This window comes from Lactuca serriola, chromosome 9 (assembly GCF_051521515.1).
Source record: "Lactuca serriola cultivar US96UC23 chromosome 9, Lser_US96UC23_V15, whole genome shotgun sequence".
Taxonomy (NCBI): domain Eukaryota; kingdom Viridiplantae; phylum Streptophyta; class Magnoliopsida; order Asterales; family Asteraceae; genus Lactuca; species Lactuca serriola.
In genome coordinates, this window is record NC_136416.1 from 211,032,619 (window position 1) to 211,050,671 (window position 18,053).

The 18,053-nt window shown below is 39.5% G+C and overlaps 1 pseudogene across 1 annotated transcript; it reads left to right on the plus strand.

Annotated features, from left to right (window-relative positions):
* Positions 1–1,835: 1,835 nt before the first annotated feature.
* Positions 1,836–3,708, plus strand: LOC145074816 (protein BYPASS1-LIKE pseudogene; annotated as a pseudogene). Its single transcript, XR_013692123.1, has 2 exons — positions 1,836–1,980; positions 2,281–3,708. The product of XR_013692123.1 is annotated as a protein BYPASS1-LIKE pseudogene (transcript).
* Positions 3,709–18,053: the final 14,345 nt, after the last annotated feature.

Genomic DNA, 18,053 nt, shown 5'->3' on the forward strand with positions numbered 1-18,053 from the left:
AAGGGAGTTTACGGCCGTGAACTTTCTCTTGAAGGGTGTACGGCCTTTGAAGGTTTGAAGTGTGTACGGCCGTAAACGGGTATACGGTCAATGAAGATTTGCAGATTTGAAGGGTGTACGGTCGTACACTCAGTAAGAAGGATGCTGGATTCGATGAAAAACGTGTTCTAGATACTCCAAATCAACTCCCAAAGATGATTTCTTGAGGATTTTCGGAAGAATAAGGGTGTTTTGGGGTTTACGGTCAAGGGGTAGAGAGAGAGAGAGAATAAGAGAGTTTTCGACCAAGAAGATTCAAATGAAGGTGGAGGTTTCATATATATAGACTGGGGGGTATGGTCGGTGGTGGGGGTCCACTTGACACCAACCGTAAACGAGTGTACGGCCGTACACGGGTTTACAACCGTAAACTCACTTAGGCCGGAGACTGCCACTTTTCAAGAAGATCTGGGTTTTCGCGTGATTTTGATTTCGACTCGCATCTAAATTTAAATATATAAAGCTAGATGATTTTCTAAATCAAGAAGTTTGACGGAAACTCAATAAAATTCAAATTTTATTAACGGAAATCGGTTAAAGGTAACGGAAAAAGGTTCGGGTTGTCACATTACCGGGTTTACAACCGGTACGACCCAATTAAAAAAAAATTTGTAATCTGTGAAACTTTTTAAACAACCATAATTCATTCGTTTTAAGTCGGATTGACACACGATTTTTTCCAATGTTTAATTACAGTTTGTAGATGAATTTAGACTATAATTTTGTTGATTTTGGTATTATATTCAATGAGTTACTGTCTTTCAAAGTTGAGCTATCAAAGCTGAAAAATTTCAGCTTTTCAGCAACATTTTTAAAATTTTGTAATCTGTGAAAATTTTTAAACAACTATAACTCATTCGTTTTAAGTCAGATTGACACACGGTTTTTTTTCCAACGTTTAATTTACAGTTTGTAGATGAATTTAGACTATAATTTTGTTGATTTTGGTATTATATTCAATGAGTTACAGTCTTTCAAAGTTGAACTATCAAAGCTGAAATATTCCAACTTTTTAACTATTATTTTAGACTATAATTCTTAATTTTATGTATCTTTGAAAGATAAATCATATGAAAAGGATCTTGGTGAACTTGATTTATATGTTAGTTGTTTTTATTTGGAAAAATACTTTTGCAAGTTATAATATTATAACATCAAAGTAGATTGGTTATGATGAAACGGAAACGTAATCATTTTTACAAGTTATATCGTAGCAAACCCAATAACATATTCGTTTTAGCGAGTTTTATCAAACCCAAAAACTTATTTTAACGACTTGTGGTCTATACAATTAAAGTTGTACCGGTCCAAACGGGTCCAAGAATAGGAAAACCCGGACCTGGACCCGGACTCGGGCACGGACATGGACACGAGTCATCCAGTCCGATCCACAGTCCACAATATTTTCCATAACCGGTCCGGTCCGATTCGGTCCAAATGCTCACCGCTAGTTTTGATTGGTGTTTGCTAGTCAGTACCAAAAAGAAAATAACTTACAATCGTTATTATAGAAAAACAAACTTTTAATGAATATATCGAAAATAAAACAAACTTTCATGCTTAAATCAGAAAAAATATCTCATTTTAACAGGAAAAAAATCAAACTATAACAGTTACTATTTATTTATTTATTTTATTCTGACATCTACAAATATGATTTATTAAATATAAAGTAATATAGGTTACTATTTATAAATAAAATAATAAAAATATGATAAGATGTATTTTGTTATTTTAACACTGGGATAGAAACTTATTTTATTATTTATTAATTTTATTCTATCATCTACAAAAACATCCTTCTTTCATACTCTCGGGATTTATGTTTTTAAAGCTTCAAGAAAAAAGGCGTAAGGGGCTTTGGCAGCTCCTTCGCTACGCTTCCTTCCATAAATCCAACTTTCACATTCTTTGCTTCACAATTCATCTTCCAATACGAAGGTAATCTTCACTTTTCTTTAATCTATCCCTTCTTCATCTTCCAGATCTTTTCATATTTATGTGTTTATGAACCCACCGATCAAAAAAATCTGTTTTTCTAGTAGTTATTAACTAGTTTTCTGAAATCGTTCTATACGGATTGTTAATATACAAGAGAAGTTATGAATTTGTTGTTAAACATGCTTTGAATTGTATGTAAGTAGTTCGTGATCGTTTGACTGAGTTTTTGGTTTCTGAAATTTTGATAATTATTTAGCTAGGGTTTTGCATGATAACTTTGTTTTGATTGTGTAATTTCAGGGAGAATTGAGTTATCTGCAGTTGCTACCTTTTTCTTCATGGCTATTATCAGTCGATAGAATCGATTTTGCCAGAGGTTTTGGGGGAGGATTTAGCGATATATTATTAGCTGAAATGCCGTCTACAAGCAGTTCCAGTATGTCGTTTGGGGGATTCCGATCAATTTTAGGATTTGGAAACGATCATAATCAAGTTCATATGGAGGAGGTGAAGAACGACTCTAAATCTCCACTAGATCGTGAACTTGAAAGGTTCCAAGAACAAGTATTCACTCAATTCCATGCACTTTCATCTTCTTCTCCCGATGAATTTCTCTCCATTTTTTGGATATCCAAGCTACTAGACGCATTCATTGTTTGTCAAGAAGATTTCAAGGTCATTCTCTTGAACAATTCTGAAAATTTCTCAAAACCACCATTAGATAAACTCCTTACAGAGTTCTTCGACAGAAGCATCAAAGCTCTTGACATATGTAACGCTGTTCGTGATGGAATTGAGAAAGTACGCCTTTGGGGTAAACACTTAGCCATTGTTTCAAGTGCTTTTGATTCAAAACAGAGAAACATGATAGGTGAAGGCCAGTTTAGGCGTGCAAGAAAATCATTAACTGATTTAGCCATTGTTATGCTTGATGATCATAAAGAATCTGGATCTGTGTTTTCACATAGAAACAGATCTTTTGGGCGTCCAAACAAAGGTAAAGATCTGAATCAACGTAAGCATGGACACTCAAGGTCTCTCTCATGGAGTGTTCCTAATTCATGGTCTGCAACTAAACAGCTTCAATCAATGTCCAACAGCTTGACTCCATTTCCACCTCGAGGAAATGAAAATGGTGGAAATTCCACTCTTCAAAACTGTGTTTTCACAATGGGATTTGTTCTCATGTTTGTGTTATGGACTGTAGTTGCTGCAATCCCATGTCAAGATCGTGGTCTTTTCAATTTCTCAATTCCAAGACAATTCTCATGGGGAACTCCATTGTTCTTTCTTCAAGCTCGGATTTTAGATGAATCAAAGAAACGTGAACGTAAGAACAGCCCTGGGCTTTTAACAGAGATTCAACAAATGGAAAAATCAATCAACTTGATCTCAGATTTAATTGATTCTGTTCATCAGTTTCCATTGACAGAAGAACAACAGAAAGAAGTGAAAGATGGAGTTGAAGAGTTATCTTTGGTTTGTAGCTTGTGTAAGAAGGGATTAGATACATTGGATTGTAAATTGAGGGAAGTTTTCAGGAAGATTATGTATTGTAGGACTGAAGGGCTTGGAACATTGACCTCTACATAATCTTGAAGATCAAAATGTTGAAAAGAACAAAAAAAATGAAGGTGATATTTGTAATTTACTAGTAGCTTTTTTTTTTTTATGTAAGAACATGCTATCTTTCTTTATTAATGTGATTTTATTGAATATGCATATAAAGATAGATATATCATATAATACAATCTTGCAAAGTTCAAAACTAGTTATTATGCTTTACTATCTAAATTATAAAAGACCCAAGAAAATGACTATATATTTAGGACCAAAATTGCAAAAATCAGCTATGCTTAGGGACCCAAAATAATCATCCTACTTAGAACAAGGACCAAAAAACCTCTATTAAGGACCAAAATTACTAATGGAAACATTTTACGACCAAATTTGCAAAAATAAGCTACAATTAATAACCAAAAACGTAATTTACTCGTCAAACATATAAAAACCCTTTGATAAATTGACAAAAAAAGGAGAATCGTGTTTGATCAAAACCAATTTCATCAACAATCTATTAATTTAGCATATGATAATATAAAAATAAAGAAAATGTCGGGGGTAGATATTGACATATTATAATTTAAGAAAGTCAATTATTTGAAATGGGAACATGTTGAGATATGAATGAATTATGATTTATTGATTTATGACATGAATGACATGTTTATGTTAATAGGTATATAGACAATGATATATTTTGATGGTCCCCCTCTCCCTATAAATAGCTTCCATTGCTGGAAATATGGTGGTTTTAGTGGACAATGGGCATGCAACAGGCTGTATTATATAGTTTGGAGGTCAACAATGTTTGGCAATTGGTATCCATCAATTTTATCATATTAATATTAACTGTGTTTGTTACATGGGATTTGACTGAACTGAAAAGGATAAGACTGATTCGATTTATTAGGTGCTTTTTGTTCGTTACATGGACAGACTAAACTAAATGAGACTGAATAGAATAACAAGGCAATCTTGTTTTCTGCACAAACAAAATGTCTTGAGTTATCGTCCCATATTTTTTTGTGACAGAAAAAAGTTAATTTTTGTACCATTCATATTGGAATAAAAATTATTATTATTTTTGGATATTTACAGTGACTGATAAAGAATAATCATGTCTTTTGTGCAAACAAAACATACCGAGTTATCCTCCCATATATTTTTTTGATAAAAAGAAAGTTAATTTTTGTTCCATTTACATTGGTATTAATTTTTATTAAGTGAAACTATTTTACAATATACTATGTAGATGGATTTGGAAAAAATGGTCTCTGGAGTAAACCTTTATTTCACAACTGGTCTATGTAGTATACTAGTATACATTTCACAACCTTTTAGCCCCGGTACCAAAATGAGTTTTTGATTTATTCCTTTTTTTTTCTTATTTTATTAATCTTTTTAATTGATTTATAATTCCCTAATCTTTTGTAAAGCATGCTTTGTAGGTTTAGATCTCAAAAGCTCACGTGGGTTTTGTTTGTGACATACTTTTTTACTTTATGGTTTGGGGAAAATTTCTATTGGAAGAAACATATTTTTAAATCAAATTTTATTTTTTACTTTATGGTTTGGGGAAAATTTCTATTGGAAGAAACATATTTTTAAATCAAATTTTATTTTAAGAACGTAATTTTATAATTAATGTTTATGGGTCTTAAGTCTTAGGTGGTGGTTTTTATTTTTAAGACAAAACTATAAAAGTAGTATTTGTGGTATTTATATTTTTTGGGTTTTGTCTTAAATCCCGATTTTTTTGGATTGATGGTCTTTTTGAGGTAATTTTATTGTGTATTTGATCCCATGAATATTAAAATGACTGTAATATTCTTGGGGTATTTATTTTCTATTATTTTTTAAAATATATATTATATATATATATATATATATATATATATATATATATATATATATATATATATATAATTAAAAAATAAGAAGAGCCCCATCACCTCCTCCTCCTCCTCCTCCTTCTCCTCTCTCTCTCTCTCTCTCTCTCTCTCACACACACACACACAAACACATCTCAATATAGAATGAAATCAATTACCAGCCAGACCCACCATTGAAGCTACAACCAAACACCATCATCAACTGATTTTTTGGGTACTTAGCTTTTAAGATCCAAACTTAGAGGAAAAATCTGAAATCAATGAAATAAAGTCGCAACTAATGAATTTCATAGACTTGATGATGGTTTGGCGATTGTAAAAACTTCATTTAATCCTGTGTAAATGAATCTCCATATCAAAAGACATGGGGTTATGCTCATTATATAGTGGAGATAATTATATATAACCCCCCCCCCCCCCCACAGAGAATACAAAGAGACATACAAATAAATGTAGTCTAATATCCCCCCTAAAGCGACAGGTAGTGGACCAAGGCGCAACATTCGACAAAACTGCTCAAATTGTTGACGAAGCAGGGTTTTGGTAAAGATATCTGCAACCTGAAGCTTGGTTGGAACGAACATAGTAATAAGTTCACCAGATGCAACGAGCTCACGAACAAAATGATAATCAAGGTCAATGTGTTTGGCACGTTTGTGAGCAACATGATTCCGGGTGAGGAAGAGTGCACTCTAATTATCACAAAGGAGGGTCGGTCGACCGGAAGGCAAAGCATGAAGCTCACGCAGAAGATGCCAAATAATCTCAGCGACAGTGTTCGCCATGGCCCGATATTCAGATTCACAGCTGGAGCGAGAAACGGTCGGTTGTTTCTTAGCACTCCAAGATACAAGATTACCTCTCAGGAATATCGAGTAGCCATAAGTGGAACGTCGGGTATCAAGAAAACGAGCCCAATTTGCATCAGAGTAGCCCACAATAGAGGTGGACTTGGGGCGAGAAAAAGTGAGACAAAAAGTGAGTGTTCCCTTCACATAACGAATAAGATGCTTCACAACTTGAAAGTGAGCGACAGTCGGAGTAGCAAGATATTGGCTGACCTGATTCACAGCATAGGCAATGTCCGGTCGAGTAATCGTCAGATACTGAAGTGCTCCAACCAATGAGCGATAGTGTATGGGGTCCTCATATAGGGACCACCACTAACAAGAGAGGTATTGGTGGCAAAGGGAGTCGTCATGGGCTTAACATCAAATAGACCTGCATGAGAAACAATGTCATGAGCATATTTGGCCTGGCTAAGGAAGAGACCTTGTGGAAGCGAAGTCGCCTCGAGGCCAAGGAAATAGCTCAAGCGCCCAAGATCTTTAATTCGGAACTCAGCATGAAGCTTAGCAATAAAGTTAGACATAACGGAGGTGTCGGATCCAGTGAGGATAAGGTCATCCACATACACCAACAAGTAAAGAATGCAGGGATCCCGGTGAAAAACAAATAAAGATTGGTCAGCCCGACTACAAGAGAATCCATTAGTAACCAGAAAAGAGCTCAACCGATGAAACCACGCACACATGGCTTGCTTCAACCCATAGATAGCTTTGTTGAGCTTGCAAACATGATTAGGAAACTGAGTATCAACGAACCCTGGGGGTTGCTGCATATAAACTGTATCACCCAACTTGCCATGTAAAAAACCATTATTAACATCAAGTTGACGCAGCTGCCACCCATTAACAATGGCGAGAGAAAGAACAACACGGATCGTGGCAGCTTTGACAATAGGGCTGAAAGTATGCAAAAAATCAAGATCCGACACCTGACTAAAACCTTGGGCAACAAGACGAGCCTTGTGCTGCTTAATACAACCATCTGCCCGATACTTAGTACGAAAAAGCCACCTGCAACCAACAATATTAGAGTGAAGCGGAAGAGGAACCAACATCAAAGTATTATTGTGGTGCAACGCATGCATTTCTGAGCGCATAACATTACACCATTTAAGGTCACGCAAGGCAGTGACATGAGAAACCGGATCCGGAGAAGAGAGCACAGCCGATAACAGACCACAGGACTGAAGGTGCGCAAGATCAACCCGATAACGTAGCTTAAAAATCCCCGCCTTAGAGTGAGTGGTCATGGGGTGTGATAACCGGGGGGGGGGGGGGGGGGGAGCACTTCGGGCTCAGGAGGGGCTGAAGCATACTCGTTAGTGGAAAATTGCACCCAATAGGACACAAGAATATGCCCGTGAAACATCATAGCGAGCCCGGTTTCCACAATATGATGATGTTTCCGTTCAACCCACCCATTTTGTTGTGGGGTATACGGGCATGATATTTGGTGAAAAATCCCATGTTTTGTAAAAGAATTTTAACATTTTTGTTCAAAAATTCGGTACCCCCATCACTGTGAAAGGTTTTAATTTTAGTGGAAAATTGCGTTTCAACAAATGTAATAAACATCTCAAACACCATATAAAAGTCTGATTTGGACTTAAGCAGATAAAGCCATGTGAACCGGGAAAAATCGTCATCAAACGTCACATAATAGCGATAAGAATCAACCGAAGTAACCGGAGATGGGCCCCAAAGGTCGCCATTCACCAAATCTAAAACACAAGTGGCATGTTTATCATTATTATAAAGGGTAAGCGGCGTGATTTTGCTAGTTGGTACGTCGAACATACAACCGGTTTAGGTAAAATAGAAGACACCAAAACAAGTCATAGTTTATTTAACAAAGAAATTGTGACAAATGACACATGTCCCAAACGGGAATGCCATAACTCAAAAGAGGCCTTCGATCCATTCCGAGCAAAGAAAGTACGCGCCATAAATTTATTAGGAAGAATGTAGAGCCCATGATCGCATCGTCCGCGAGCTAAAGCCCGCTTCGTTTCCCGGTCCTGAATTTCACAATAATATCTGGAGAAAAGAACATCCACATTATTATCACAAGTTAACCGGCTAATGGAGAGTAAATTTTTCGAGAGACGGAGAACCACTAACACATCCCGTAACCGAAGTCCATTAGTAAGAGAAGAAAGTCCAATAGATAAATTAGGAAGAGTATTACCATTACCAAATTGAACCGAGCCATCACCATTGAATGGTGCGGGTTGAGAAAACGATCCCGAGGAAGACACCATATGATCTGAGGCACCAGAATCAACATACCAATCCGGGCCGAGAGTATTATTGACATTACATTTGGCTAGAAAGGCTTTCACCAAGTTGGTCTCATTCATGGGGGCCGAAGAGGCAAACGAGGATAGTTGCGTGCACTGATTTGCATAATGGCCATTGGTACGACATAGTTGGCAATGAGGGGAACGACACCCACGACCATGACTATTGCGAGCACCACCACCACGAGGAGCCCCACGACCTCGCCCAATAGCCGATGAGGTGTGCTCGGGAGGAGTCTCGGCGGTGAAAGCAACGGGAGGCGGCGACGAACCATGAAGCGAGGTAAGTAACATTTCATGCCCCTCGGCTTTGGCAAGCAAATGACGGAAAAGGTGAGCATGACGGGACACACGAATCGCTACAGAAAAAGGATTCAAAAGAGCCACCAAGACCACATAAAAACCAATGGCACTTGTCCGATTCATCAACCGCATGACCAATGGCCGCTAGTTGATCACAAATAGCCTTAAAACGACGAACATAATCCGAAACAGAAGCGATACCTTTAGAAAGGAGATGGTGTTGATCACGAAGATTCTAAACCCGCTCCATAGAGGAGTTTCCGTAGGTGGACTCGACAGCCGTCCAAACAGCACAGGCGGTGGAGAGACCCACCACCTCAGAAAATGCCTCTTCGGTGAGAGATGCTTGAAGCAAAATGAGGGTGTGTTGGTCCGCGACTTGCCACACCGTAAACTTCAAGTTCCCTATGGTCTTGTTATCAACCATAATAGATGATGGCGGGGCATTAGAAGAGCCATCAACATGGCCAAGAAGTTGTTGATAGGAGAGGAGTGGGGCCATTTAATTCACCCATAGAAGGTAATTAGTGGAGGAGAGGCTGTGATGTGGTGAAGGATGGTGTTCATGGGAAGGGAGGTATCATTGGGGTTGGATGTTGACATGATGGTGAGAGGGGAAGAAGAAAACCAGAAAGAAGAGAAGTGGAGAGGTGGAAAAAGTTTAATGAGGGAGAGGAAGGGAAGGGTTGGCTCTTGATACCATGTGTAAATGAATCTCCATATGAAAAGACATGGGGTTATGCTCATTATATAGTGGAGATAATTACATATAACCCCCACAAAGAATACAAAGAGACATACAAATAAATGTAGTCTAATAGATCCACAACAGTGTGCAGAGACTCGACGATGGAGATAATAATAGAGAAATGTGACATCCCCAAAATCACAGCCATAAAAGACCGGTTTGTTTATGCTTTGTTTAAAAATCAGAGTAACATTTTAAATGAAAGTGTTGCTGAATTTGTCCCAAAACAAAATATGATAAAGATTTATCAAAAGCATTTCCATAGAAATGTATTTCATTAAAAGACTTGGGATGCATGTTCGTACAGATCAAAAGCATAAACAGTACAATATAAGCCTTACTACATTATTTCATATCTACAAGCCTATATCCTAATCCCTCGTCCAAACATCATATCTATGCTCAAGCGCCACTACCTGTAATACATAAAACTGAGTGGGTCAGGCTTGGGAGCCTGGTGAGCACATAGGGTTTTCAACCCACAATAAATAAGTTTATTAACTTCATTAAATTAAACAAACCCGATTACCCGTTCCCGTTATCCTCACATTACGTCCCTAAGCATCTATCATAAGGGACCTATCTTAAGGATTATCATCGGGACGGACACTACTGCTAAGGGGATTCCTCAGCAATAAATGTCCTTAAGGCAACCATGTAGGGGATGGAGTACATCTGGTGAGCACATAGTTCAAATAAACACCTACAGGTTGCGAGCCTGCTAGTGTTCCACTGGACTGTCTAGAATAGTCCGTGGTCGTCATCTATACTCCGCTAGATGACTGGATCATCAACAACATCTATAACGAGGCCTCTCATTGTTTTATTTTGTCACACAACAACTATTACATCTACCCATGTTTTACCCAACACATTTTGTAGATATAAAATACATATACAGTTTAAATCATTGAAAACATGTATAAAACGTTCATCCAGCATAGATAGCAAGTATTCAGATAATATGCCCACATAGCACATAATTTATATAAAATACTTCATATCTATGTGTAAGCTGAAAGTAACTATGCACTCACTTGAAAGGTGGTAACTCAGCACTCGGACAGCGCTTCGATACTCTCAAAACGATATTCCTTCGATAAAACCTAGTATCAATACCACTAGGGTTTAGTCTAACAATAACCGCGACAAATTAATTAGTCCGAGTATTATTAAGTGTTAATAATACTTGATATAACTCATAATAATAGCCCAAATAATTATTTTAAGGACCTAATAACATATTTGAAAGCTATATTAAAAATTACGTAAGCGTAGCACACTTACAGCGAATTTTATCGAAAGCCGGAACTTAATTGGAGCAGCGTTTCGAAACCTAAAGACTCCTTTTTCTCGGGACTCCGGGAGCCTCGGGGCTTCCTTAGGGTGCTAGGGGGTTTTTCTAGGGTTTAGGGGTGGTTTGGGGTTGTAGAGAGAGAAAGAAACTAGAGAGAGAAGTGAAAAAGGTGTGAATAATGGAGCTGCCTTCGGTCCCCTTTTATAGTTTGTGAGGCCTCGGTACGCTGGGCGTACCTTGGACCTACGCTGGGCGTAGTGGCTCGGTCGTACTACACGTGTCGCTTCGCTGCTGGGTCATCGTGGCACTCCTCCGAACCGTTGAATCCGAAGTCCGCTGGGCGTAGCCTTCTTCCGACGCGGGGCGTACTCGGACGTGGGGCGTTTCTCTCGTACGCGAGGCGTAGCGAGGCCAGGTGTCCGAATCCGAAGACCAGACCGTGATCCGCAAGCTACGGCCCTGATCGAGCCACTTCATCCCCCTTTGCACCAGCTTCACAAATTCGAGTTACAACTTCAAAAATTCATAACTTTCGTGTATGACCTCCGTTTTCGACGTTCTTTATATCCACGCGAAGGTAGGAACATACTCTACAACTTTTGTTTAGACTCCGTCGGCTAATTTTGACTCGATTTTAAATTTTATATTATTAACGGGCCGGGACAGGATTGGTCCGTTAAATCCTCATAACTTCTCCATCCGACATCCGTTTTTGCCCATCTTTTTCTCGTTACGGTACTCTCAACGATATATTCGATTCTTGTTTAGGTCGTGTCGGCTAAAAATCACTCGATCTAATATTCGAATTTCGGGCTGTACACTGTTATTCCGAAACTTCGAAAAATCATAACTTCTTCATACGAAGTCAGATTTGGGCGTTCTTTTTATCGATGTTCTTAGTTTAACATATTCTACGACTTTTGTTTAGATCGCTAAGGCTAAATATCGCTTTATCATAAATTCACTATTTACGCTTTCCGGTATCGTGCTGGTTCTGTCGCGAAACTTCGACGGGTCATAACTTCTTCGTTATAACTCGGATTTTGGCGTTCCTTATATCACCGGAATCCTTGTTTCGACCATTACAACTTTATGTAAAAATATCGGGCTTATATCACACTTTAATTTTGACGCTTATTTTTATTCTTTATTAATTATACATCTATAATTAAATAATAAGCACATAAACACACATAATTCACATAATACTCAAATATTTCATCTTTATTACTTCAAAAAGAGTTACAAGTGTTGACCTAGACTATTACATTGACAAAAATGCTTAGCCATGAAACCCGGGCGTTAAATTCTCTCCCCCTTAGGATGATTCCGTCCCGAAATCATGCATCCGCAAACAGATGTGGATAGCGACTCATCATGTCATCCTCTGTTTCCCAAGTGAGATTCGGCCCATTTGAATGTTTCCATCAGACTAGCACTAAGTCAACCATCTTGCGTCGTAACTTCTTAGTCTTACGGTTAACAATTTCCTCGGGCTCTTCGATCATCCTCTTATTCTCATCCATCCTTAACTTTGAGATGGAATTATGTCGGGAACATCTCCCGTGAATTTCCTCAAATAACACACATGGAAGGTGTTATGAATACCATTGATTTCTTCGGGCAATTCCAGTTTGTAAGCTTGGTTCCCAATCCTCTGAAGAACTTTGAACGGTCCAATAAACCTTGGACTCAACTTTCCTCATTTCGCAAATCGTATAAGTCCCTTCCACGGTGAGACTTTAAGGAAAACGGAATCCCCAACTTCGAAGGTTATTGGTCGTCTTTTCTTGTCAGCAAAGCTCTTCTGACGATCCTGGGCTGCTAACATCCTTTCCCTAATCACCTTCAACTTCTCAGCAGTCTCATGGACTATCTCGGGGCCCATAAACTGCTTCTCTCCAGCTTCAAGCCAACAAGACGGCGTACGAAACTTCTGTCCATACAAGGCTTGGTAAAGTGCCATCTTGATGCTCGAGTGAAAACTATTGTTGTAGGAAAATTCTACCAGAGGTAAGTGCTCGTCCCAATTCCCTTGGAACTCCAGGGTACATGCTCTCAGCATATCTTCCAATGCCTGAATCGTTCTTTCACTCTGACCATCAGTTTGCGGATGGTAAGCCGTACTCAAACATAATTTCGTACCCAATTCCTCTTGTAAACTCCTCTAAAACCTTGACGTGAAACGACTATCACGATCAGATACAATCGTAAGAGGGACACCGTGAAGTCTTACAATTTCCTTCACGTAAGCATTTGCGAGCTTATCCATAGACCACTTCTCATTGGCTGCTATAAAGTGTGCACTCATGGTGAAACGATCCATGACTACCCAAATCATGTCGTGTCCGCTCTTCGTCCTGGGTAGTTTAGTCACAAAATCCATGGTGATGTCTTCCCATTTACCCATGGGTATAGGTAAAGGTTCTAAACTCCCATACGGTTTCTGATGTTGTGCCTTAACTCTCGCACATGTCACACACTCGGCCACATACTTCGCAACATCGAGCTTCATCGTCGGCCACCAGTAGTAGGGTTTTCGGTCCCTATTCATTTTAGTGCTACCGGGATGAATCGAGTACATGGTCTTGTGTGCTTCCTCCATTAGAAGATCTCTTATTCCTCCCGTCTTAGGTACCCAAATTCGATCTTGGAATACCTTCAGTCCTCGACTGTTTGTTCCGAATACTAACGTTTTGCCCAAACGTTCTTCCTTTCGGTCATTCTTCCCTAAAGCTTCTTCCTGAGCTTTCCTGATACTTTCCACAATCTTCGAGACGACTTCAATTCTCAACGCTCTTGGCCTTTTCCTTTCAAGATTGTCTTTCCGACTGAGAGCATCAGCAACAATATTTGCTTTACCTGGGTGGTAAAGTATCTCACAGTCGTAGTCCTTGAGTAGTTATAGCCAACGTCGTTGCCTCATGTTCAACTCCTTCTGATTAAAGAGATACTGGAGACTCTTATGACCAGTGAAGAGCTTGCACTTCGTGCCGTAGAGGTAATGCCTCCATATCTTTAAGGCAAATACTACCGCTGCCAACTCCAGATCATGAGTGGGGTAGTTCTTTTCGTGCTCTTTCAATTGTCGAGATGCGTATGCTATCACCTTTTCTCTTTGGGTCAGAACACAACCCAACTCGACTCCAGATGCATCACTATAAACCGAAAAGTCTTCAACTCCATCGGGTAGAGAAAGTATCGGTGCTTCACATAACTTCTTCTTTAGCTTCTCGAATGCCTCATCGTGCTTCTCACTCCACGTATACGTAACTCCTTTCTGGGTCAACGCTGTTAATGGAGCAGCTATCGAAGAAAAGCCTTGGATAAATCGTCGATAATATCCGGATAATCCTAGAAAGCTTCGGATCTCCGTGGGACTCTTTGGACGTTCCCACTTCATTACAGCCTCGATCTTTGCGGGGTCAACCATTATCCCTTCTTGGTTAACCACATGACCCAAGAACTGGACCTCTCGTATCCAAAAGTCGCATTTGGAGAACTTAGCATAAAGCTTCTCCTTCTTTAATACTTCCAACACTTCTTGTAGATGCTTGCCATGCTCCTCCTGACTTTTTGAGTAGATGAGAATGTCGTCGATGAACACTATCACAGATTTATCGAGGAATGGTTTACAAACCCTATTCATCAAATCCATGAATGCTGCTGGAGCATTGGTTAGTCCAAACGACATAACCAAGAACTCATAGTGTCCATATCTCGTTTTGAATGCAGTCTTCTTGATATCCTGATCTCTCACTTTCAGCTGATGATATCCTGACCTAAGATCGATCTTTGAGAAGTAGCTCGAACCTTGCAGCTGATAGAATAGGTCGTCAATCCTCGACAATGGATACTTGTTCTTCACCGTTGCCTTGTTCAGCTCTCGGTAGTCTATACACATTCTCATGCTTCCGTCCTTCTTCTTCACGAATAACACCAGAGCTCGGTGATGAACTAGGTCGAATGAAACCGTTGTCCAACAGCTCCTGAAGTTGCGTCATAAGCTCCTTCATCTTCGTCGGTGCTAATCGGTATGGTGCTTTTGCTATCGGTGTCGTTCCTGGTAACAAGTCTATATGAAACTCCACTTGCCTATCAGGTGGTAATCCGGGAAGATCTTCGGGAAAGACTTCCGATAATCACACACAACCGGTATATTCTGCACCTCTTTCTTCTCCTTCTTAGCATCGATTACGAATGCCAAGTACGATGCACATCCTTTAGACAAACATTTCCTGGCTTTGATCAGGGAGATGATTCTAGAATTAACTCTGCGTTTGTCCCCGTACACCATAAATGATTCCTTTCCGGGTGGGTTTACCCTTACTATTTTCTTTCGGCATAATATCTCGGCATCGTTGGCGCTAAGCCAATCCATACCCAAAACGATGTCGAAACCGTTTAACTCTATGGGTAATAGCTCCTCATGGAATTCATTTTCGTTTAGGTCGATGACGATGTTCTTAATACGATTACTAACAGGTACGAATTTGCCACTGGCAACTTCTACAATCAGGGCATTATCAAGTTTTTCTATAGGCAATGCTAATTTCCCACCAAATTTATGCAACACAAAGGAGTAGTTGGCTCTGGAATCAAATAGTATATTTGCAGGCAAACCATTTACAAGAAAGGTACCTGAAGCGACGTCTGCTGCCTCCTTCGCAGCCTCGAGCGTCATCTGGAAGGCTCTCGCCTTCGACTTCGGTGGAATGTTGGGCCTTCCCGCATCTTTCTTCTTTGGGCAATCCTTGGCAATATGCCCTTCTTCACGGCACTTGTAGCACACCCTCTTGTTGGTGGTGCACTCATTGGCATAGTGCCCTATTTTCCCACACTTGTAGCAGGTTACCTCCTCACCATATTTTCCCGAGTGCTTCTTCTTGCACTTCTCGCACCATCTAAATTCATTTCCTCCCCCGAACTTCTTTGAACCGAACTTGCTCTTCTTTTTGTTGGGTTTAGCAGACCCTTCAAATTTCCTCTTCTTGCCAACCTCGACTTTGTTGGCAGCTCTTCCCTTAATCATGTCCTCCACAGACTTGGCAGCCCAGATAACTTCCTCCAGAGTAGGTGCCTGATGCACTGGTACTGCGTACTCCCATGGAAGTCCCTTTGCATACTTATCAATTTTTGTCAGCTCATCCGGAACAAGACGCGAGGCAAATTCCATCTTTTCTGTGAAGTTGTTCGTGTATTCATCGATTGACATGCTCCCCTTCTTCAGGGTTAGAAACTGGTTCTCTAGCTCGAGCAGGTTTTGAGCTGAGTAGTACTTTCGTTTGAATTGCACCAGAAATTATGCCCATGTCAGTTGCAGGGGCTTTTCGGGGCTTAAAGTCTTCCCCAAGGTATTCCACCAACGTACAACGCCTCCTCGATACTGAAGCACTGCAAACATGGTCTGTAGCTTCCCTCTGCAACCGCATGTCATGAAAGCTAACTCCATTTCCAAGATCTAATCCATGACTCCGATTGGATCTTCCTTTCCCGTGAAAGTCGATGGCTTGCAAGTTTGAAAATCCTTGTACTTGCATCCATTTCTCTCGAATCCGTCATCTTGGTTATTTTGTTGAACTATTGGTGGGTTGACTTGACTAACAGTTCCACTGTAGTCTCCTTCCTCAGTCTTCCCTTCGTTCAACTCGGGTTGTTCGATCTGAATAGTGGCTTCCTCTTGATTTTGCTGGAGCAAACGTCTAGTTTCCTCCATTTGACGATCCAACATCGCTTGGATCATCGCTTGCACTACGGCCATTATGACTGGCTCAGCAGCGGCTTCCATCACCGGTATTTGCTCAATCACTGGGGGTTGGTTTCTGTTTCCATTTGCATTCACGTTTCCGCTACGGGTCCTTGCCATCTTGATCTATACACCGAATAAGGTGAATTTAGATCTTTATTTAGGACTGATGTTCAAATCGTCCTTATCACCCCAAAACGTTTACATGCTAGTACTAATATCGTAGTTAAACGCTTAGAATCCTAAACACATAAGGTTTCCAGATCCGGTCAGCAACAGACCATAGATCCGAACAAATAACAGCATATCAGGCACAAGTATTTAGCACATAAAAGAATTTTAGGCACAATTCCTAAAATAATCTAGTGCTCACACCTCACAATCATTGCTTAGCATTCTAAGTTTAAGTCTAGAAATAAATCCATACTCCTAGTTCGCTTAAACTAATGCTCTGATACCAACTGTGACATCCCCAAAATCACGGCCAGAAAAGACCGGTTTGTTTATGCTTTGTTTAAAAATCAGAGTAACATTTTAAATAAAAGTGTTGCGGAATTTGTCCCAATACAAAATATGATAAAGATTTATCAAAAAAATTTCCATAGAAATGTATTTCATTAAAAGACTCGGGATGTCATGTTCGTACAGATCAAAAGCATAAACAATACAATATAAGCCTTACTACATTATTTCATATCTACAGGCCTATATCCGTAATCCCTCGTCCAAACATCATATATATGCTCAAGCGCCACTACCTGTAATACATAAAACTGAGTGGGTCAGGCTTGGGAGCCTGGTGAGCACATAGGGTTTTCAACCCACAATAAATAAGTTTATTAAATTCATTAAATTAAACAAACCCGATTACCCGTTCCCGTTATCCTCACATTACGTCCCTAAGCATCTATCATAAGGGACCTATCCTAAGGATTATCATCGGGACGGAAACTACTGCTAAGGGGATTCCTCAGCTATAAATGTCCTTAAGGCAACCATGTGGGGATTGGAGTACATCTGGTGAGCACATAGTTCAAATAAACACCTACAAGTTGCGAGCCTGCTAGTGTTCCACTGGACTGTCTAGAATAGTCCGTGGTCATCATCTATACTCCACTAGATGACTGGATCATCAACAACATCTATAACGAGGCCTCTCATTGTTTTATTTTGACACAACAACTATTACATCTACCCATGTTTTACCCAACACATTTTGTAGATATAAAATACATATACAGTTTAAATCATTGAAAACATGTATAAAACGTTCATCCAACATAAATAGCAAGTATTCAGATAATATGCATACATAGCACGTAATTTATATAAAATACTTCATATCTATGTGTAAGCTGAAAGTAACTATGCACTCA